Source organism: Schistocerca nitens, chromosome 9, assembly GCF_023898315.1.
Source record: "Schistocerca nitens isolate TAMUIC-IGC-003100 chromosome 9, iqSchNite1.1, whole genome shotgun sequence".
Classification (NCBI taxonomy): Eukaryota; Metazoa; Arthropoda; class Insecta; order Orthoptera; family Acrididae; genus Schistocerca; species Schistocerca nitens.
Window position 1 is genome coordinate 91,975,730 of NC_064622.1, and position 19,938 is coordinate 91,995,667.

The following is a 19,938-nucleotide window of genomic DNA, read 5'->3' on the forward strand; positions in this document are numbered from 1 at the left end:
CCGACAACTTCAGGTACACATGTCAACGTCGCAAGCAGGAGATGAAATAATAGAGAAAATCTATGAGGATATTGAACGGGTAATTCAGTACGGAAAGGGAGACTAAAATCTAAAAGCCATCTGAGATTCGAATGCGGCTGCAGAGGAAGGAATAGAAGAAAGGATTACACGACAGTTTCGGCTTGGTAGTAGGAATGAGAGAGAGGAGTGGGAACTACTTAGCTCTACAGTAAGTTTCACCTTGTAATAGCGAATACTCTGTTCAAGAATCAGAACAGGAGGAGAAATACTTGAAGAAAGGGTCGAGATACGCTAAGATTCCAGCTGGATTTCATAACGTCGAGACGGAGGTTTGGAAATCAGATATTGGACTGTAAGGCGTAAAGAGGAGCAGATATATACTCAGAATTCAGTTAGTAATGATGAAGGGTAGGCTGAAGTTTAAGAGACTGGTCAGAAAGAGTCAATGCCCAAAGAAGTTGGAGATAGAAGTATTAAGGAATAACTGGAACGCTTGTAGTTTCCCGAGGGTACAGATACTGCAATAACGAATAGCTCAGACGGTGGTTCAGTTGAAAAAGAATGGACATCTCTAAAAATGGTAATCACAGAAGTTGGAAAGGAAAACATATGTACAAGGAAGGTAAATGCAAGGAAATAATGGGTAAAACAGGAATGCTACAACTCGTCGACGAAAGAAGGAAGTACGAAACTGTTCAGGAAAATTCTGGAATACAGAAATGCAAGTCACTTAGGCAGTGGCGGCTCTCGAATATACATTCAACGGGTTCACAAATTTTTGGAGTGGCTGAAAATGACTTACAAGTTCGTGACGACCTCCATCGGTAGCGCTGGAATTCAGTATGGTGTTGGCCCACCCGTAGCCTTGACGACAGTTTCCACTCTCGCAGGCATACGTTCAATCAGGTGCTGGAAGGTTTCTTGGGGAATGGCAGCCCATTCTTCACGATGTGCTGCACTGAGGAGAGGTAGCGATGTTGGTCGATGAGGCCTGGGACTAAGTCGGCATTCCAAAACATCCCAAAGGTGTTCTATGGGATTCAGATCAGGACTCTGTGCAGATCAGTCCATTACAGGGATGTTATTGTGGTGTAACCACTCCGCCACAAGCAGTGCGTTATGAACAGGTCCTCGATCGTGTTGAAAGATGCTATCGCCATCCCCAAATAGCTCTTCAATAGTGGGAAGCAAGAAGGTGCTTTAAACATCAATGTAGGCCTGTGCTGTGATAGTGCCATGCAAAACAATAAAGGGAGCAAGCCCCCACCATGAAAAAGATCACACTCTAACACCATCGCCTCCGAATTTTACCTTTGGCACTACACACGCTGACAGATGACGTTCACCGCGCATTCGCCATACCCACACCCTATCAACGGATCCCCACATTGTGTACCGTCATTTGTCACTCCACACAACTTCTTTCCATTGTCCAATCGTCCAATGTTTACGCTCCTTACGCCAACCGAGGTGCTGTTTGACATTTACCGGCGTGATGTGTGGCTTACGAGCAGCCACTCAACTATGAAATCCTACTTTCTTTTTACCTCTCGCCTAACCTTCATAGTAGTTGCAATGGATCCTGATGCAGTTTGTAATACCTGTTTGATGGCCTGGATAGATGTCTGCCTACTACACGTGACGACTGTCTTCAACTGTCTGCGGTCTTTGTCATTCAAAAGACGACGTCGGCCTGTACACTTTTGTGCTGTACGTGTTCCTTCACGTTTCCACATCACTATCATGTCGGAACCAGTGGACCTAGGGATGTTTAGGAGTGTGGAAATCTCGCGTACAGACATATGACACAAGTAACACCCAGTCACCTGACCACTTTCGAAGTCCGTGAGTTCCGCGGAGCGCCCCATTCTGCTCTCTCACTATGTCTAATGACTACTGACGTCGCTGATACGGTGTACCTGGCAGTAGGTGGCAGCGCAATGCACCTAATATGAAAAGGCATTTTTTGGAGGTGTTCGGATACTTTTGATCACATAGTTTACCTGATATCTGCTAACGAACATCTCTCATGCATCGACAAAAGGAAGGCTGGAAGAAGAGATATCAGCGTCCAGTCGGTGGCAAGATGATTATGGGCTGAGCACAAGTTCCAACTGGGAAAGATGGGGAAGCGGTCGACCTAGCCCTTCCACAGGAACCATTCCACCATTCTACGTAGGCGATTTAGGGAAGCCACAACAATGGAAATCTGGATGGCATGGCAAGGATCTGAACCACGGTCCTTCCAGAGACATCAGGTTTGTTAGAAGACGCAGAGATCTCTCTTCGGGTCTCCATATAAGTGACTGGAACGTAAAGAAGTTCTAATAACTGCTTAACTGGGAAGTAGACTTTGCCACGCATTTCACAATGGTTTGCGGAATATTGTTGTAGATTGAGAATGTACTGCCCACAGCTGACTACAGCATTTATTTACTTGTAGCTGCACAATCGGGCAGTGTACCAGAGTTATCAACTTATGTTGGCACAACTTGCCATCTTAGTGCGCTTCACATCGAAATCCGGATTCCTTTCCTCTGATGCTTCTACTCAAATTGAACCTGAAGTTTCCCATCGTGACAAGTGAAACGTATGATAAGAATTGTTCGTTTTAGCTAGCTTGAACTACACATAACAAGAACGTTATTCATTTTACCTTCAGAAACACCATAAGAAAGACACCTGAAGTTTCTTAAAAGAGAAAACCACCATGCTGCTAGTCAAGCTTACAGTTAAATGTTTCTAGAAATCCAATTTCACACTTACAGGTAAGAGTCCAGACACATGAAGACATAGGGGAAACTAGACACTCGAGGACAGTAGGCCTTACATTAGTAATAGATTGAGTTGGCCTAGGCAAAAACAACTTACTAATAAAAAGCTCTGAAGTAGTTATCAGAAACAAAAACTTTGAAATCAACAAGAAAGCTAAATTAATAGATCATTTAAAATGATGAGAGGATAATGGTACGCACAGTGTAATCGTGGTCGGCAGTCGAAGCTCGAACAAGCCCATGCCCTTGAAAGGCCGCAGATGCAAATGTTGCAGTCAACTATTTTCACACTCCCAGCCGGAAAACACACTGAAAATGGAAAACACCAAAAGTAATGCTTGATATTTATTAAAACCCTCGGCGTCAGCTTTCCTTGTATTGGAAAATGGAACTTGGGTTACATGCTGTGAAAACCTTCTGCTGCTACACTTTCGTATGAACAAAAAGTTACAAAAAGAAAACATATTTGGGACAAGTATCAAAAAAAATTTTTTTCATTGCATGAGCTATTTTCATCAATACTGTTTCAAACAGATTAATCATGTCCTTGTGTGTTTTATGAAACACAGTATGTATAAAAATTAGAAAATTAAGTAGTTGCTCGAAACACACGAAGACCTTATAACATACCAAAAGTAAGTAATAACTTGAGAGATTGATGCTGAACTGTTTAACAGAATTCAGACTTGCCAGCTAAAAAGACAGATCGCTACTAGAAAATATCAACCATACGAAACTATATGAAGTGATTCACCGAGAACCTATAGTCAAATTAGGTGAGAAATATTAATGCACGTATCATGAGATAATGATATTTTGAAAAGGAGCAGTGGGGGTATTGATGTTAACATTTGAAGTTAGGAAAACGTCTTGCCCGCATCTCGTGGTCGTGCGGTAGCGTTCTCGCTTCCCACGCCCGGGCTCCCGGGTTCGATTCCCGACGGGGTCAGGGATTTTCTCTGCCTCGTGATATCTGGGTGTTGTGTGATGTCCTTAGGTTAGTTAGGTTCAAGTAGTTCTAAGTTCTAGGGGACTGATGACCATAGATGTTAAGTCCCATAGTGCTCAGAGCCATTTGAAAACGTCTTAATATCGGCGTAGGTAGCTGTTGTATACATAGAAGAATCCTGGAGATACTAGAAGGTATCACATAGATTATGTAATGGTAAGACAGAGATTTAGAAACCAGATTTTAAATTGTAAGACATGTCCAGGGGCAGATGTGAACTATGACCACAATCTATTGATTATGAACTGTAGACTAAAACTGAAGAAACTGCAAAAAGGTGGGAATTTAAGGAGATGGGACCTGGATAAACTGACTAAAGCAGAGGTTCTACAGAGTTTCTGGGAGAGCATAAGGGAACAATTGACAGGAATGGTGGACAGAAATACAGTAGAAGCAGAATGGGTAGCTCTGAGGGATGAAGTAGTGTAGGCAGCAGAGGATCAACTGGGTAAAAAGAAGAGGGCTAGTAGAAATCCTTGGTTAACAGAAGAAATATTGAATTTAATTGATGAAAGGAGAAAATATATAAATGCATTAAATGAAGTAGGCAAAAAGGAATACAAACATCTCAAAAATGAGGTCGACAGGAAGTGCAAAATGCTTAAGCAGAATCGCTAGAGGACAAATGTAAGGATGTAGAGTCTTATCTCACTAGGGGTAGGATAGATACTGCCTACAGGAAAATTAAAGAGACCTTTGGAGAAAAGAGAGCCACATGTATGAATATCAAGAGCTCAGATGGAACCCCGGTTCTAAGCAAAGAAGGGAAAGCAGAAAGGTGGAAGAGGTATATAGAGGGTCTATACAAGGGAGACGTACTTGAGGGCAATATTATGGAAATGGAAGAGGATGTAGATGAAGATGAAATGGGAGATACTACACTGGGTGAAGAGTTTGACAGAACACTGAAAGACCTGAGTCGAAACAAGGCCCCAGGAGTAGACAACATTCCATTAAAACTACTGACGGTCTTAAGAGAGCCAGTCCTGACAAAACTCTACCATCTGGTGAGCAAGATGTATGAGACAGGTGAAATACCATCAGACGTCAAGAAGAATATAATAATTCCAATAGCAAAGAAAGCAGGTGTTGACAGATGTGAAAATTACCGAACTATCAGTTTAATAAGTCACGGATGCAAAATACTAACGCGAATTACTTACAGACGAATGGAAAAACTGGTAGAAGCCGACCTCGGGGAAGATCAGTTTGGATTCCGTAGAAATGTTGGAACATGTGAGGCAATACTGACCCTACGACTTATCTAAATGGCTCTGAGCACTATGGGACTCAACTGCTGAGGTCATTAGTCCCCTAGAACTTAGAACTAGTTAAACCTAACTAACCTAAGGACATCACACACATCCATGCCCGAGGCAGGATTCGAACCTGCGACCGTAGCGGTCTCGCGGTTCCAGACTGCAGCGCCAGAACCGCGCGGCCACTTCGGCCGGCCGACTTATCTAAGAAGCTAGATTAATGAAAGGCAAACCTACGTTTCTAGAATTTGTAGACTTAAAGAAAGCTTTTGACAATGTTGACTGGATTACTCTCTTTCAAATTCTAAAGGTGTCAGGGGTAAAATACAGGGAGCGAAAGGCTATTTTCAATTTGTACAGAAACCAGATGGCAGTTATAAGAGTCGAGGGACATGAAAGGAGAACAGTGGTTGGGAAGGGAGTGAGACAGCGTTGTAGCCTCTCCCCGACGTTATTCAACCTGTATATTGAGCACGCAGTATAGGAAACAAAAGAAAAATTCGGAGTAGGTTTTAAAATCCATGGAGATGAAATAAAAACTTTGAGGTTCGTCGATGACATTGTAATTCTGTCAGAGACAGTAAAGGACTAAGAAGAGCAGTTGAACGGAATGGATAGTGTCTCGAAAGGAGAATATAAGCTGAACATCAACAAAAGCAAAACGAGGATAAAGGAATTTGCTCGAACTATGTCGGGTGATGCTGAGGGAATTAGATTAGGGTATGAGACAAAGTAGTAAAGGAGTTTTGCTATTTGGGGAGCAAAATAACTGATGATGGTCGAAGTAGAGAGGATATAAAATGTAGACTGGCAATGGCAAGGAAAGCGTTTCTGAAGAAGAGAAATTTGTTAACAGCGAGTTTAGATGTAAGTGTCAGGAAGTCGTTTCTGAAAGTATTTGTATGGAGTGTAGCAATGTATGGAAGTGAATCATGGACGATAACTAGTTTGGACAAGAAGAGAATAGAAGCTTTCGAAATGTGTTGCTACAGACGAATGCTGAGGATTGGATGGGTAGATCACATAACTAATGAGGAGGTATTGAATAGGATTGGGGAGAAGTGGAGTCTGTGGCACAACTTGACAAAAAGAAGGGACCGGTTGGTAGCACATGTTCTGAGGCATCAAGGGATCAAAAATTTAGAATTGGAGGGCAGTGTGGAGGGTAGAAATGTTAGAGGGAGACCAAGAGATGAATACACTAAGTAGATTCAGAAGGATGTAAGTTGCAGTAAGTACTGGGAGAAGAAGAACCTTGCACAGGATAGACTAGCATGCAGAGCTGCATCAAACCAGTCTCAGGACTGAAGACCACAACACAACAAACAAGGTAGCTGTGTGAAACCCGGATACCTCTGTTCATTCACAAAATGCAGAGGTCACAGATAATGTAAATTATCTCAGTGCTGGGCTACTTTCGTAGCACAATGTATACATTTTCGCACTGGTAGCTAGTAAATACAGCGGATTCCAAGGGTATAGCAACACAGGTATGTGACTTACCTAGTAAGCTGAACACAGGCTTTTGTTGTGATTGTAGAGCATGCATCGTAGTTTTGTCAGAAAACACACCGTTCCATCAGCAATAGGACAGTGATATAGGTCTGACAGCCGAACTTTCGTTAGATCTCTCTCAGGGTCATATTAAGTCTCCCCTCCATCTCACCATTACACTCCGTTGTCGGTCAATAGAGTGAGTCAAAAGTGTCTAAAAATTCAAAAACTTTGTATTCCTATTGCTCTGAAATGCAGAGACATCTGCGTGGATGCGAGATTTATCATCAATTGGTATATGTCATTTCCAGATATGCCACCTGTATAATCTTTATCCACTTATTGGAATTTGATGATCTATCCCAACCCTCTATGCTTTATTACCCAAAAATAGCTGCCTTTCCCCAAAACAAGCAGTAAATCCAAAACTTGGAGTTAGGATCGTTATCCTACTGGTTGAGGAAGCTGTGACAGCCTGGGAGGTTGTCAGATGTATTCCTATAACGCTCATGCAGCATGCGTGATTGCCAGATTTAACCATAATGGCAGATATGGTACAACTGATGACCTGCCATGCCTTTGGTTTATTACCCAAAAATAATGGCTGCCAAAGACTTCTCCTCCATAAACAGTCCAAAAGAGGTGCTTCAAACAGTATTGTTCCTACAATTTATAACACAACTACTTCATTATAATGTATTTTGCAATTTATTGGTGTCAGCATTATAATTTATTACCCAGTTACTATAATATATGACTCAAAATTGCTTGCCAAGGAATTGTTCCTCAAATGCAGTAGTTTCCAGAGGGACATTCTAATATGGCGGGAAAATCCGAAATATCTTGCTTGTTCTAGAGGAAAATTCTAATTACATACTTGTTTCATGTTTAAAATGGCAGTAATTAATTATAACCAAGATATAATGATTGTTAAAACAACTACTACGACCAGAAAGAGATGTTCACACTGCAACGGAGTGTGCGATGATAAGAAACTTCGTGGAAGATCACAGCTGTGTGCCGACCGAGAATCGAAATCGGGAACTTTCCCTTTCGCGGGCAAGTGCCCTACCGCCTGTGCTACCCAAGCACGGCTCACGCATGAAGTAACATTATTTTGTGGGAACAGTAGAATTTATAGCATTTTCCCTTGTTGTTGTTGTTGTGGTCTTCAGTCCTGAGACAGGTTTGAGGCAGCTCTCCATGCTACTCTATCCTGTGCAAGCTTCTTCATCTCTTCCAGTACTTACTGCAACTTACATCCTTCTGAATCTGTTTAGTGTATACATCTGTTGGTCTCCCTCTAAGATTTTTACCCTCTACGCTTCCCTCCAATACTAAATTGGTGATCCCTTGATGCATCAAAACATGTCCTACCAACGGATCCCTTCTTCTGGTCAAGTTGTCCCAGAAACTTCTCTTCTTCCCAATCCTATTCAATACCCCCTCATTAGTTATATGGTCTACCCATCCCATCCTCAGCATTCGTCTGTAGCAACACATTTCGAAAGCTTCTATTCTCTTCTTGTCCAAACTAGTTATCGTCCATGATTCACTTCCATACATTGCTACACTCCATACAAATACTTTCAGAAACGACTTCCTGACACTTACATCTAAACTCGCTGTTAACAAATTTCTCTTCTTCAGAAACGCTTTCCTTGCCATTGCCAGTCTACATTTTATATCCTCTCTACTTCGACCATCATCAGTTATTTTGCTCCCCAAATAGCAAAACTCCTTTACTACTTTGTCTCATACCCTAATCTAATTCCCTCAGCATCACCCGACATAGTTCGAGCAAATTCCTTTATCCTCGTTTTGCTTTTGTTGATGTTCAGCTTATATTCTCCTTTCGAGACACTATCCATTCCGTTCAACTGCTCTTCTTAGTCCTTTACTGTCTCTGACAGAATTACAATGTCATCGACGAACCTCAAAGTTTTTATTTCTTCTCCATGGATTTTAATACCTACTCCGAATTTTTCTGCTGTTTCCTTTACTGCGTGCTCAATATACAGATTGAATAACATCGGGGAGAGGCTACAACGCTGTCTCACTCCCTTCCCAACCACTGTTTTCCTTTCATGTCCCTCGACTCTTATAACTGCCATCTGGTTTCTGTACAAATTGTAAATAGCCTTTCGCTCCCTGTATTTTACCCCTGCCACCTTCAGAATTTGAAAGAGAGTATTCCAGTCAACATTGTCAAAAGCTTTCTCTAAGTCTACAAATTATAGAAACGTGGGTTTGCCTTTCCTTAATCTAGCTTCTTAGATAAGTCGTAGGGTCAGTATTGCCTCACATGTTCCAACATTTCTACGGAATCCAAACTGATCTTCCCCGAGGTCGGCTTCTACCAGTTTTTCCATTCGTCTGTAAGTAATTCGCGTTAGTATTTTGCATCCGTGACTTATTAAACTGATAGTTCGGTAATTTTCACATCTGTCAACACCTGCTTTCTTTGGGATTGGAATTATTATATTCTTCTTGAAATCTGGTGGTATTTCACCTGTCTCATACATCTTGCTCTCCAGATGGTAGAGTTTTGTCATGACTGGCTCTCCCAAGACCGTCAGTAGTTCTAATGGAACGTTGTCTACTCCCGGGGCCTTGTTTCGACTCAGGTCTTTCAGTGGCCTGTCAAACTCTTCACGCAGTAACGTATCTCCCATTTCATCTTCATCTACATCCTCTTCCATTTCCATAATATTGTCCTCAAGTACGTCGCCCTTGTATAGACCCTCTATATACTCCTTCCACCTTTCTGCTTTCCCTTCTTAGCTTTGAACTGGGTTTCCATCTGAGCTCTTGATATTCATACAAGTGGTTCTCTTTTCTCCACAGGTCTCTTTAATTTTCCTGAAGGCAGTATCTATCCTACCCCTAGTGAGATAAACCTCTACATCCCTACATCTGTCCTCTAGCCATCCCTGCTTAACCATTTTGCACTTCCTGTCGATCTCATTTTTGAGATGTTTGTATTCCTTTTTGCCTGCTTCATTTACTGCATTTTTATATTTTCTCCTTTCATCAATTAAATTCAATACTTCTTCTGTTACCCGAGGATTTCTACTAGCCCTCGTCTTTTTACCTACTTGATCCTCTGCTGCTTTCACTACTTTATTTCTCAAAGCTTTCTATTCTTCTTCTACTGTATTTCTTTTCCCCATTCCTGTCAATTGTTCCCTTACGCTCTCCCTGAAACTCTGTACAACCTCTGGTTTAGTCAGTTTATCGAGGGTCCATCTCCTTAAATTCCCACCTTTTTGCAGTATCTTCAGTTTTAATCTAGAGTTCATAACCAATAGATTGTGGTCATAGTCCACATCTGCCCCTCGAAATGTCTTACAATTTAAAACCTGTTTCCTAAATCTCTGTCTTACCATAATATAATATATCTGAAACCTGTCAGTATCTCCAGGCTTCTTCCATGTACACAACTTTCTTTTATGATTCTTGAACTAAGTGTTAGCTATGATTAAGTTACGCTCTATGCAGAATTCTACCAGTTGGCATCCTCTTTCATTTCTTAGCCCCAATCCATATTCACCTACTACGTTTCCTTCTCTCCCTTTTCCTACCACCGAATTCGAGTCACCCATGAGTATTACATTTTCGGCTCCCTTCACTATCTGAATAATTTCTTTTATTTCATCATACATTTCTTCAATTTCTTTGTTATCTGCATAGCTAGTTGGCATATAAACTTGTACTACTGTAGTAGTTGTGGGCTTTGTGTCTATCGTGGCCACAATTATGCGTTCATTATGCTGTTTGTAGTAGCTTACCCGCACTCCTATTTTGTTATTCGTTATTAAACCGACTCCTGCATTACCCCTATTTGATTTTGTATTTTTAACCCTGTATTCGCCTGACCAAAAGTCTTGTTCCTCCTGCCAGCGAACTTCACTAATTCCTACTATATCTAACTTTAACCTATCCATTTCCCTTTTTAAATTTTCTAACCTACCTGCTAGTTTAAGGGATCTGACATTCCGCGCTCCGATCCGTAGAACGCCAGTTTTCTTTCCCCTGATAACGACGTCCAGATGAGTAGTCCCCTCCCGGAGATCCGAATGGTGACTATTTTACCTCCAGAATATTTTCCCTTAAGACCTGTGAAATAACGCTATTTGTAGGAAACCACTTTTAGCAAACGGATATATTATATGGCATATTTTGCTTACCGTACAGTAGAATATGTGACTGTATTTTTAACACAGGTACGAATCCTGCCTCGGGCAAGGATGTGTGTGATGTCCTTAGGTTAGTTAGGTTTAAGTAGTTCTAAGTTCTAGGGGACTGATGACCTTAGAAGTTACGTCCCACAGCGCTCAGAGCCATTTTCTTAACACAATGTAGAGTACACAGAAGTTCCAAAACTTCAATTAGGCGGCGCCCTGTTTTAGTTCTCCACACATTTTATCCGATTTACATTGTGAATTTGCATGCTGGAACCTCTTGCTCCAGTTATTATCTCTTTCCGGTTCTATTTGATGACTTCTCACTTGTTTTGTGCGCTTATTAGATGAGAAGTTAGGTCTGTACCTAATCTAATATTTAATTATTGTGGTAGTTTCTCTCTTCAAAGCATCTGGCCTTGTTCAAGGGATCTCCTCTTCGCTGAGAACAGAAACAGGTGGAACGTTTCTCAAGCTCTTGAGGAGCTGCACTTCACTCAGAGCGCAGATTACATTCTATTTGATCCCACAGGTTGCTGAGCAAGTCTCCCGTGGATTATCCTGCAGGTACCTTCAACAATGGCGATGGAACCAGCGACTGGGGTACTCTTTAGCAGCTCGGGAAACCAGTGGTCCTGGCTGGTACGATTGTGCGTAGTGCCTTTCCGAGGTCTGTAGGAAGCGTATCAAAATGTAGAGAGGCTTTCAGTTTTTCGATGTTATTTCACATTCTCATTCGGATGTTCTTTCTCTTTCTGATTCCGCGCTTTCAAGGGTTTTTCTTGACTTCAGTCTTCTGCCAAGTTTTCGGCGTTCTTCTTTGATCTTAATGGTATTTGCGATGGTAATCACGAACCTGTAATGCACACTCCCCGAATTCGGTGGTGGTGCTATAATGGAGGAAGCAGAGTTCGTTCCCGTCTTTCCACTTTCAGTGTTCATAATTTAACCAACGCGCTTCACTCACTAGTAGGCATGTTATCTGCAATATAAGTCTTATTTCAAAGAGGACCTTTTTCGTTACCATTACGGTTTCGTTCCGGTATTGAGTTAATTAATCGGAGTTCACCGGTCTGGTGATGAATCTTTCTGTTCCTTCCTTCATTTTTTGATGTGTTGTATGCTCTGTTTGGGTTCATATTGTTCATCACGTTTGAAAACCTATTTCTTATTCTTTATGTGTAAGGAACCCTTCTAGGGCTTTAATTGTCCAGTATCGTGCTGGTGGTGACTTTAACAACGATTCGTTTTTCTGATCCTTGTTTTAGTTTATTTATCTAAATCCATTTTAATGTTTTTTTAAATCTCGTGGTTAATGTGTTTTGAGTAAATTGCATATGATTTCAATAGGTTTTATGGTTGTAATCTATCATTCAGGAACCATTTAAGTAAATTATTCAACTTAAATGCCCTGGCCCTCCAATTATAAGCCTCTGATGAGTTCATGATCCTATCAGATAACATTTCCAAAGTGCGTGACAGTTGGTTCTTCAGTAGCTTATTAACTGTGTGGTTACAGTCCATTTTTTAAAAAAGACCTGGGATGATTCGATTAGCATCAGTCTTCTCTGGGTAGCCACAGAGCACCTGATGAGCAAGTAGTCGTGTATCCACCAATGAGATTCGTGTTTCTGGAAACTAGAACCGAGTGTCTCCCCGTTTCCGCGACCGTACTTGGTTGTTGAAAGTTCTCGAAATTTTGTAGAGCTTCACAGACTCTTCCAGCGAAATGCGCAGAGGTTAGATATTTCGCAGATCCACAGGCGACCATAAATAAAGCTTGTGGAAACATGTCTTACATTTCCGTGGAATCATGTAAACCAATGTGTATTTCTTGTTGTATGTCACATGATTAATGAGTTTTGGAACCAGATCACTTGGAAGATGTAACAAATCCACTATAGAGACTCCATAGACAAGACATGCCACTGTATGCATATTGACACCCACAAAATCAGTGCTGCCAACATCTCATATGCGTATCTTTTACTGACATAGAACAAATGAACTTCAATAACAGTGCTACACAAAAGTGTAATACCAAAAAGTCACGTAATTTGATAAAGTATACGTACTTCTTTTAATTTTTGTATGCAGGATTGAGCTTTTTCATTTACGATCAAGGATCTATAACAACACTTACATTTTTAACAAACAACATGCATAGAATTATTCAACATGCATAGAGTTATTCAATATACTTACAGACAAAACTCAGCACATCGCACACTCCAGTGTTATTTCCTGTAAATGCAGGTATTGCATATCACCTCTCCCTTCCTATCGTTTACAAATTTTTCCACTCAGTGTGTTTAAAGTAAGATTTGCTTGCACATCCCCACTGGCCTGTTCTTTTCCCAGTAGCATCTTATATTTCTCCTTTGTGACTATTGTTTCGCTAAGTACCTCAGTTTCTCATTTGTTTGACTAGAGTCTCCTACAGTTCCTAGTTAGTTTTTTTTTCACATTAACTGCACTTAAAGGATCAACGTCTCTAAAAGTCTCTGCAATACAGTTATTATTTTTTCTTGACCTTTTGCCTGCCCTACACGTTTTAACACTCGCCATTGCTACTATCCCTCGATCGCCCGGTCGCGTTTGCATAAACTAATACTCGTTCTTTACATGTGCTTATATTCCTTCCATCAGATACCCTTTATCCCACTGTGCTACCCAGATTTCCCATAGTCTGTGTTTAAAATAATAATTGGTAGCCATACTTGCACACCAACAGTGCTCCGTTATTTCTCTAGCAACAGTTTTTATTATTTCTCCATTACAACTGTTTTTGCAAAATACTCTTGTCTTTATGATTTTACTACCTCGATCTCTTCTGCCGCCTGTTTTCTATGTTAACTCCACTTTGAAGAGCAATTTCTTTAGTAGGGACCGCCTTAAGTCTTTCAACACATTGATCCTTGTTCTTAGGACCGAGGGAATAACATTACTTGTGGAAGCAGTAATAAATGAAGCACATTTTCCTTGTGACCATTGGATTCAAATTCTCTTTCGAAACCAGTAAATTTTACATTGTCAGCAGTTAGTTGTGGGTCTAAATCAACAAATTATGCATCAAAATCAATCAACTGTATGTCGAAATCGCAAGTTGGCATTGAAATCACCGAGTTGTTATCTAAATCAGTCACCTGAACGTGGAAAACGATCATTGATGTATCGAAATCAGTGAATTTTAAGACGAAATCATTCAGTTGCATCTGCAAATTAATGAATTTGGTAAATTTACAGAAAGGTAAGTTTTGTGTCCAAAGCAGTGAATATTCCGCCTCTGAGACTGTTGTACTGAACAACCGAGGAAATATATATGATGGTAGTATCTGCTCCTGAAAGAACAGTTACCGTAGATGACCATGCAGGCGTTGATTTTTCTTTCTTTGGGAGATGTTGAAAATGTGTGCCCAGACCGTGACTCGAACCCGGCATCTCATGCTTATATGACAGATGCTCTATCCATCTGAGCCACCGAGGGCACAGAGGATAGTGCGCCTGCAGGGACTTATCCCTTGCACGCTCCCATTGAAGTACATCAACGCCTGTTTGCAGCTAGGGTATCCATTTATTTATCATTTCATTTCTAGCAGAGCTGCATGGTATCTGTTCTTTCGGGAACAGGTACTACCGCCATATATAGTTAAAATATGGCTTCCCGGCCATTGACCTTCTTGTGCCAACGCACACGCTACGCCCGAAGTCTTACGGGACTTGGTACATTAATCTGCCACAGGTAATTAGTACGATGGGCAAACATCTATCAGGAGCACTACGATGTAGTGGTGTGGACATGTTGGGAATGTGGCTGTCACGGAGAGCGTGCAAGGGATAAGTCCCTCTAGGCGACTATCCTCTGTGCCCTCGGTGGCTCAGATGGCTAGAGCATCTGCCATGTAATCAGAAGATCCTGGGTTCGAGTCCCGGTCGGAGCACACATTTTCAGTATGTCCCCAATGAAGTACATCAACGCCTGTTTGCAGCTAGAGGTCCGCAGCTCGTGGTCGTGCGGTAGCGTTCTCGCTTCCCACACCCGGGTTCCCGGGTTCGATTCCCGGCGGGGTCAAGGATTTTCTCTGCCTCGTGATGACTGGGTGTTGTGTGAAGTCCTTAGGTTAGTTAGGTTTAAGTAGTTCTAAGTTCTAGGGGACTGATGACCATAGATGTTTAGTCCCATAGTGCTCAGAGCCATTTGAACCATTTTGCAGCTAGGGTGTCCACTTAATTATCATTTCAACCGAGGAAATGACTAAAATTGTAACAACTGACTTCGAATCCAGCAAACACTAAGCAATATTGTCAATTGGTAAGTTAAGACATGGACATGAATGTAGACGAAATGTGTGTTGTCATTACAACCTAGCCAGGTACAGGAGGGTGAACTATATTTTGTATGAATTCATTTGAATCTATTACTTACAGTTGTGAGATTTTTAGGTACGTAAGTAATTTTTTGCTTCTGAATCTAGCAAAATACAGGCAGAGCAACAGCTCCGACACATCTTTATGACGTACTAGGTACAGCAAGCAGATTAAAGCCTGACGTTGTCAGTGGTTACAACTTTGGGGAAACTTAGACATATCCGAAAGGACAGGGAAATGTGTAATGAACGTGGTGTATTTGCTGCAGTGTACAAGAAATTCAAATCCACTGAAATAGAAGTTACAGCTACATGTGTGATACTTTTGGCAACAATAAGTATCAAGTGTGGGCATAACATCATGGTTAGGGTCCTTCTATCGATCACCAGACTGATATCATGATGTAACCTACAACAATAGAGAAAACTTGACTTCGCTTTTTCATAATTTCCCTAACCATACTGTAATTGTTGAAGGATATTTTAATCATACGAAAATCAACTGGGACAATTAAAGTTTTGTTAGTGTTGGGAATGACAAGATATCCTGTAAAACGGTAGTAAATGCCTTCTCTGAAAACTATGTAGAAGATAGTTACGAATCCCACTCATGGTGGAGATATCGCAACTCGTACTTTTTTCACTTGACATCTTGAAACCCATGGACCAAGGTACAGTATTTCTTGATTTTCGAAAAGGGTTTTTACTCAGAACCACACCTAAACTTATTATCAAAAGTATGCTCGTGTAGGGTATCAGACGAAATTTGTGACTGGATTGAGGATCCCTTGGTAGGGGAGATGCAGCATGTTTTCTTGGAAAGAGTGTCATGGCAAATGTAGAAGTGGCTGTGGGTGTACCCTAGGGAAGTGTGTTGGGTCCCTTGCCGTTCACGTTGTGTATTAATGATGTTACAGGGAATGTATATAGCAACCTCAGAATTTCCGCAGATGATGTAGTTGTCTACAACGAAGTACAGTCCGAACAAAGCTGTACAAATATTAGTCAGAGGGATTTTAAAGTCATGCGAAGATTGGTAACTTGTTTTACGTGTACAGAAATGTAAAACTGTGTATTTCACAAAACAACCCATAGTGTCCTACGAATGTAATAACATTAGTAAGTCACAGTCGGAATCTTTAAACTCATGGAAATAACTGGGTGTAAAACTTACTAGAGAAATGGAATGGAACAATCACATAGGTTCATTCGTGGGTAAAGTCAGGAAGCAGACTTCGGTTAGTTGATAGAATACAGTCAGTCTACAAATGATATTGTTGACAAAACATTCTACTACATCGCTCCAGTGTGTGGGACTCATACATAGTAGGAATAACAGGAGACATTGAACATATACAGCTAAGGGCAGGAGAGGTGAAAGAACTAAGCTGGCAGGCTCTTGAAGATAGACAGAAACTATCCCGAGAAAGTCTACTCAGGAAGTTTAGAGAAACGGCTTTATGTGATGACTCTAGGAATATAGTACAGCCTCCTAATTATCCCTCCCATGGGAACGTGGTGACAAGAATAGCCTTGCTGAGCCATGCACTATAGACTGAAATAATCATTCATTCCATATTAAATACGCAAATGGAATGGAAAAACACCCTAATAATTGGTAAGTAGGACGCAAACCCCCTGCCATGCACTTCACATTGAAGTTAAAGCAATTACAGCCCTCGGTCACAAAATTTTTTTGACCAGGTTTCAACACTTCTGTGAGTCCCTTCGTCAGGAATAAAATACTCAAATTGCCCTATAACATAGATACAAAATTATGGGAAAAATATCTTTATATAAAAGGGTAGGCACTGACTAGCAGTACAGGAAAGAAACAGTACTTATATGTCACGTATAAGATAAGTATCAAGCGAGAAAGGCTTCAAAAATTGAAAAAAGAATACATGGAAGGGGAACCACAGTGGGCTGCTAATACATATGAAACCACAGGTAGCAACAGGAACTGCGGGAAGGTGAACTTTACACAAGAGTACCATCTGGTAGTGCATCAACATACGTAGGCTACTTAACATTTAAAATATAGTCAGCTGAATGTTAAGATGAACAGCATTTAGTACGTGAACTAACAGTTAAAGTTTTATTTGACAGCAGCACACATGGTAACATCTGGTTATGTAAAAACATAGAAATACAGTTTGAAGACTGAAAACTGATTAACAGTACAAAAAGAAACAGAACTTACATGTCACGTTTTATGCGTGACATATAAGCCAAGAGGGAACAATAAGAGTGGAAGACCAAGAACGAAGCGCTCGGATTAAAAAGAGTGTAAGACAGGGATGTAAACTTTCGCCGCTACTATTCAATCTACACATCGACGAAGCCATTATGGTAATAAAAGGGAGGTTCAAGACTGGAATTAAAATTCAAGGGCAAAGGACATCAGCGATAAAATTCCCTGTCAGTGTAGCCGGCCGGGCTGGCCGAGCGATTCTATGCGCTACAGTCTGGAACCGCGCGACCGCTACGGTCGCAGGTTCAAATCCTGCCTCGGGCATGGATGTGTGTGATGTCCTTAGGTTAGTTAGGTTTAAGTAGTTCTAAGTTCTAGGGGCTGATGACCTCAGAAGTTAAGTCCCATAGTGCTCAGAGCCATTTGAACCATTTGAACCCTGTCAGTGTGAGTGAAGAAGAACAGTTGTAAGGTGTCAGGCAAATCCAACACCTTCCATGAAAACCCTGACATGATAAGCAAATCCAGTAGTACGTCCCATAGCTCCGAATTAATCATGACATTAAATTAACTAAAGTAATATGAGTAACGAGTGAGGAAATGGAATACCACAGACTAACACAAGAATGCCTAAATGCAAGTCATACCTTCTCACCGTGAGACAGACGCAGTTCCAAGGGGAGAAACGAGAACATAAGCCGAGAGCAGAACCTTGTTAAGCTGGAAGGCCCTACGATAAGGGACGGACGGACACTCACGTCGCCAGCTAACCCCTAGGACCACACCACCCGCAAGTTTTAGCGTGAGACTTTTTCGCGTCTCTGTTACGTCAAGACCACGCCCCAGCCAATGTTGAAAGCTAGAGCACCCTCAGAAGAACAGTATAGATATTACGATAACACAAAAAGGGCTACACCACCGCCGGCCGAAGTGGCCGTGCGGTTAAAGGCGCTGCAGTCTGGAACCGCACGACCGCTACGGTCGCAGGTTCGAATCCTGCCTCGGGCATGGATGTTTGTGATGTCCTTAGGTTAGTTAGGTTTAACTAGTTCTAAGTTCTAGGGGACTAATGACCTCAGCAGTTGAGTCCCATAGTGCTCAGAGCCAGCCAGCTACACCACCCACAAGTTTTAGCTATGTTACGATAACACTAAAGGACCACACCAGCTGCAAATTTTAGCGTGAGACTTTTTCGCGTCTCTGTTACGTTGCAAACTTTAAAAACATTGCCCCACCACGAAAGGTATAACGTTTTTCTTTGGATAGACAGAATTTTTGTAGGCGGAGCATAAGGTTAACATTGAGACCCTGATTGGTCAGATGAAAACACAGCCAGATAGTTTTTTTTAACCAACTTCGGTAAATTGTAGTAAGGAGAAGTTAGGACAGAGTTCCTTCCGAGACGGTGTGGTGAGCCGAGCTGTGCTGTCCGCCGCCCCCTGACGAACACCGACAAGGTAATGAATGCACGCAATGCCGCATTTTTGAGCGCATAAGGCTTCACTCAGAACTGCAGAAGTCTCATCTGTTACATCCCCTTTTTGAGTAATACTAGCGTCGATCGTCAATTAAAGCTCATGGTGTTCACATTTGCCACTTGAAGTAAAAATCTGATTTTTCTGTTATATAGTTATTAAGAAACCACATCAGCCAGTGTAATTTACGACAAGTTAGATAAGTAATTAAAAAGATAATTGAGGGTCACTGTAGACCATTTTGATAGTTTTCTCTTTTGTGAAACTTAATTTAAACCTAGATTATAGATGTGATATGGCATAGGTCATCCTTCGATACATTGTAGAACTTGGAAACCCATTCAGGGAATATTCGTTCACATTTTTGTTGAACGCAGTCGGCTTTTACCATCCTGTATTAAAACATTTCCTTTTATCAATAGTGCAATTTATAAACAATGTTTTGTGAGTAGAATAAAATTTCCAGTGGTAAATTTAACTGCTTTTTCGACGTCATTTTACCAGCTAACTAAAAATAGGAAAGCCTTGAACCCCTTCCACTAAATTTAGTTAGTATTAAGATTCTTTTACAGGGAGTGCAGTGGAGCTGACGCTGATATCATTAAGTATTTGGTTATATCATCGCTAGTCTCCCTTACCTCTTCTGAATTCTACATGTCATGTGTGGTCTGGCGTCTCCTTACCAGCAACAGGTCCCAGGTTCAAACTAGTCAATTCCCTAAAAAACATGCTCAGAGCGTCGTTGCGTGAAAGTGGTAGGGAGACATGATATAGAACAAACAGACACCACGCAGAATGTTTAGAAAATGGCGACCCTGCCAGGATGGTAAAATACCATGACTGAAGGTCGACCACATGCCTAACTAAGTCAGAAAAATATCCTGTTGAAAAAAGTTTTAAATTTTTTTCCCTAAAGTTATACATTGTCGAAAACAGTAGCTGCAGCGATAGATAGTAAAAGTATTCAAGGAAAAGTGAGTCTGGCAGAGACAATAGCATAATTAAGTAATGAATTTTAAATATTGTTAGAATTAAGTTTTCTCCTCAATGCAAGCGAACAGCTGGCGGTTACATCGTTGACTAGTTGATTCTGACCCAACAAGTAAGCGAATGAATGGTTTGTCAAGTCGTGTGAACACCATAACGAGGATAATGTACGTC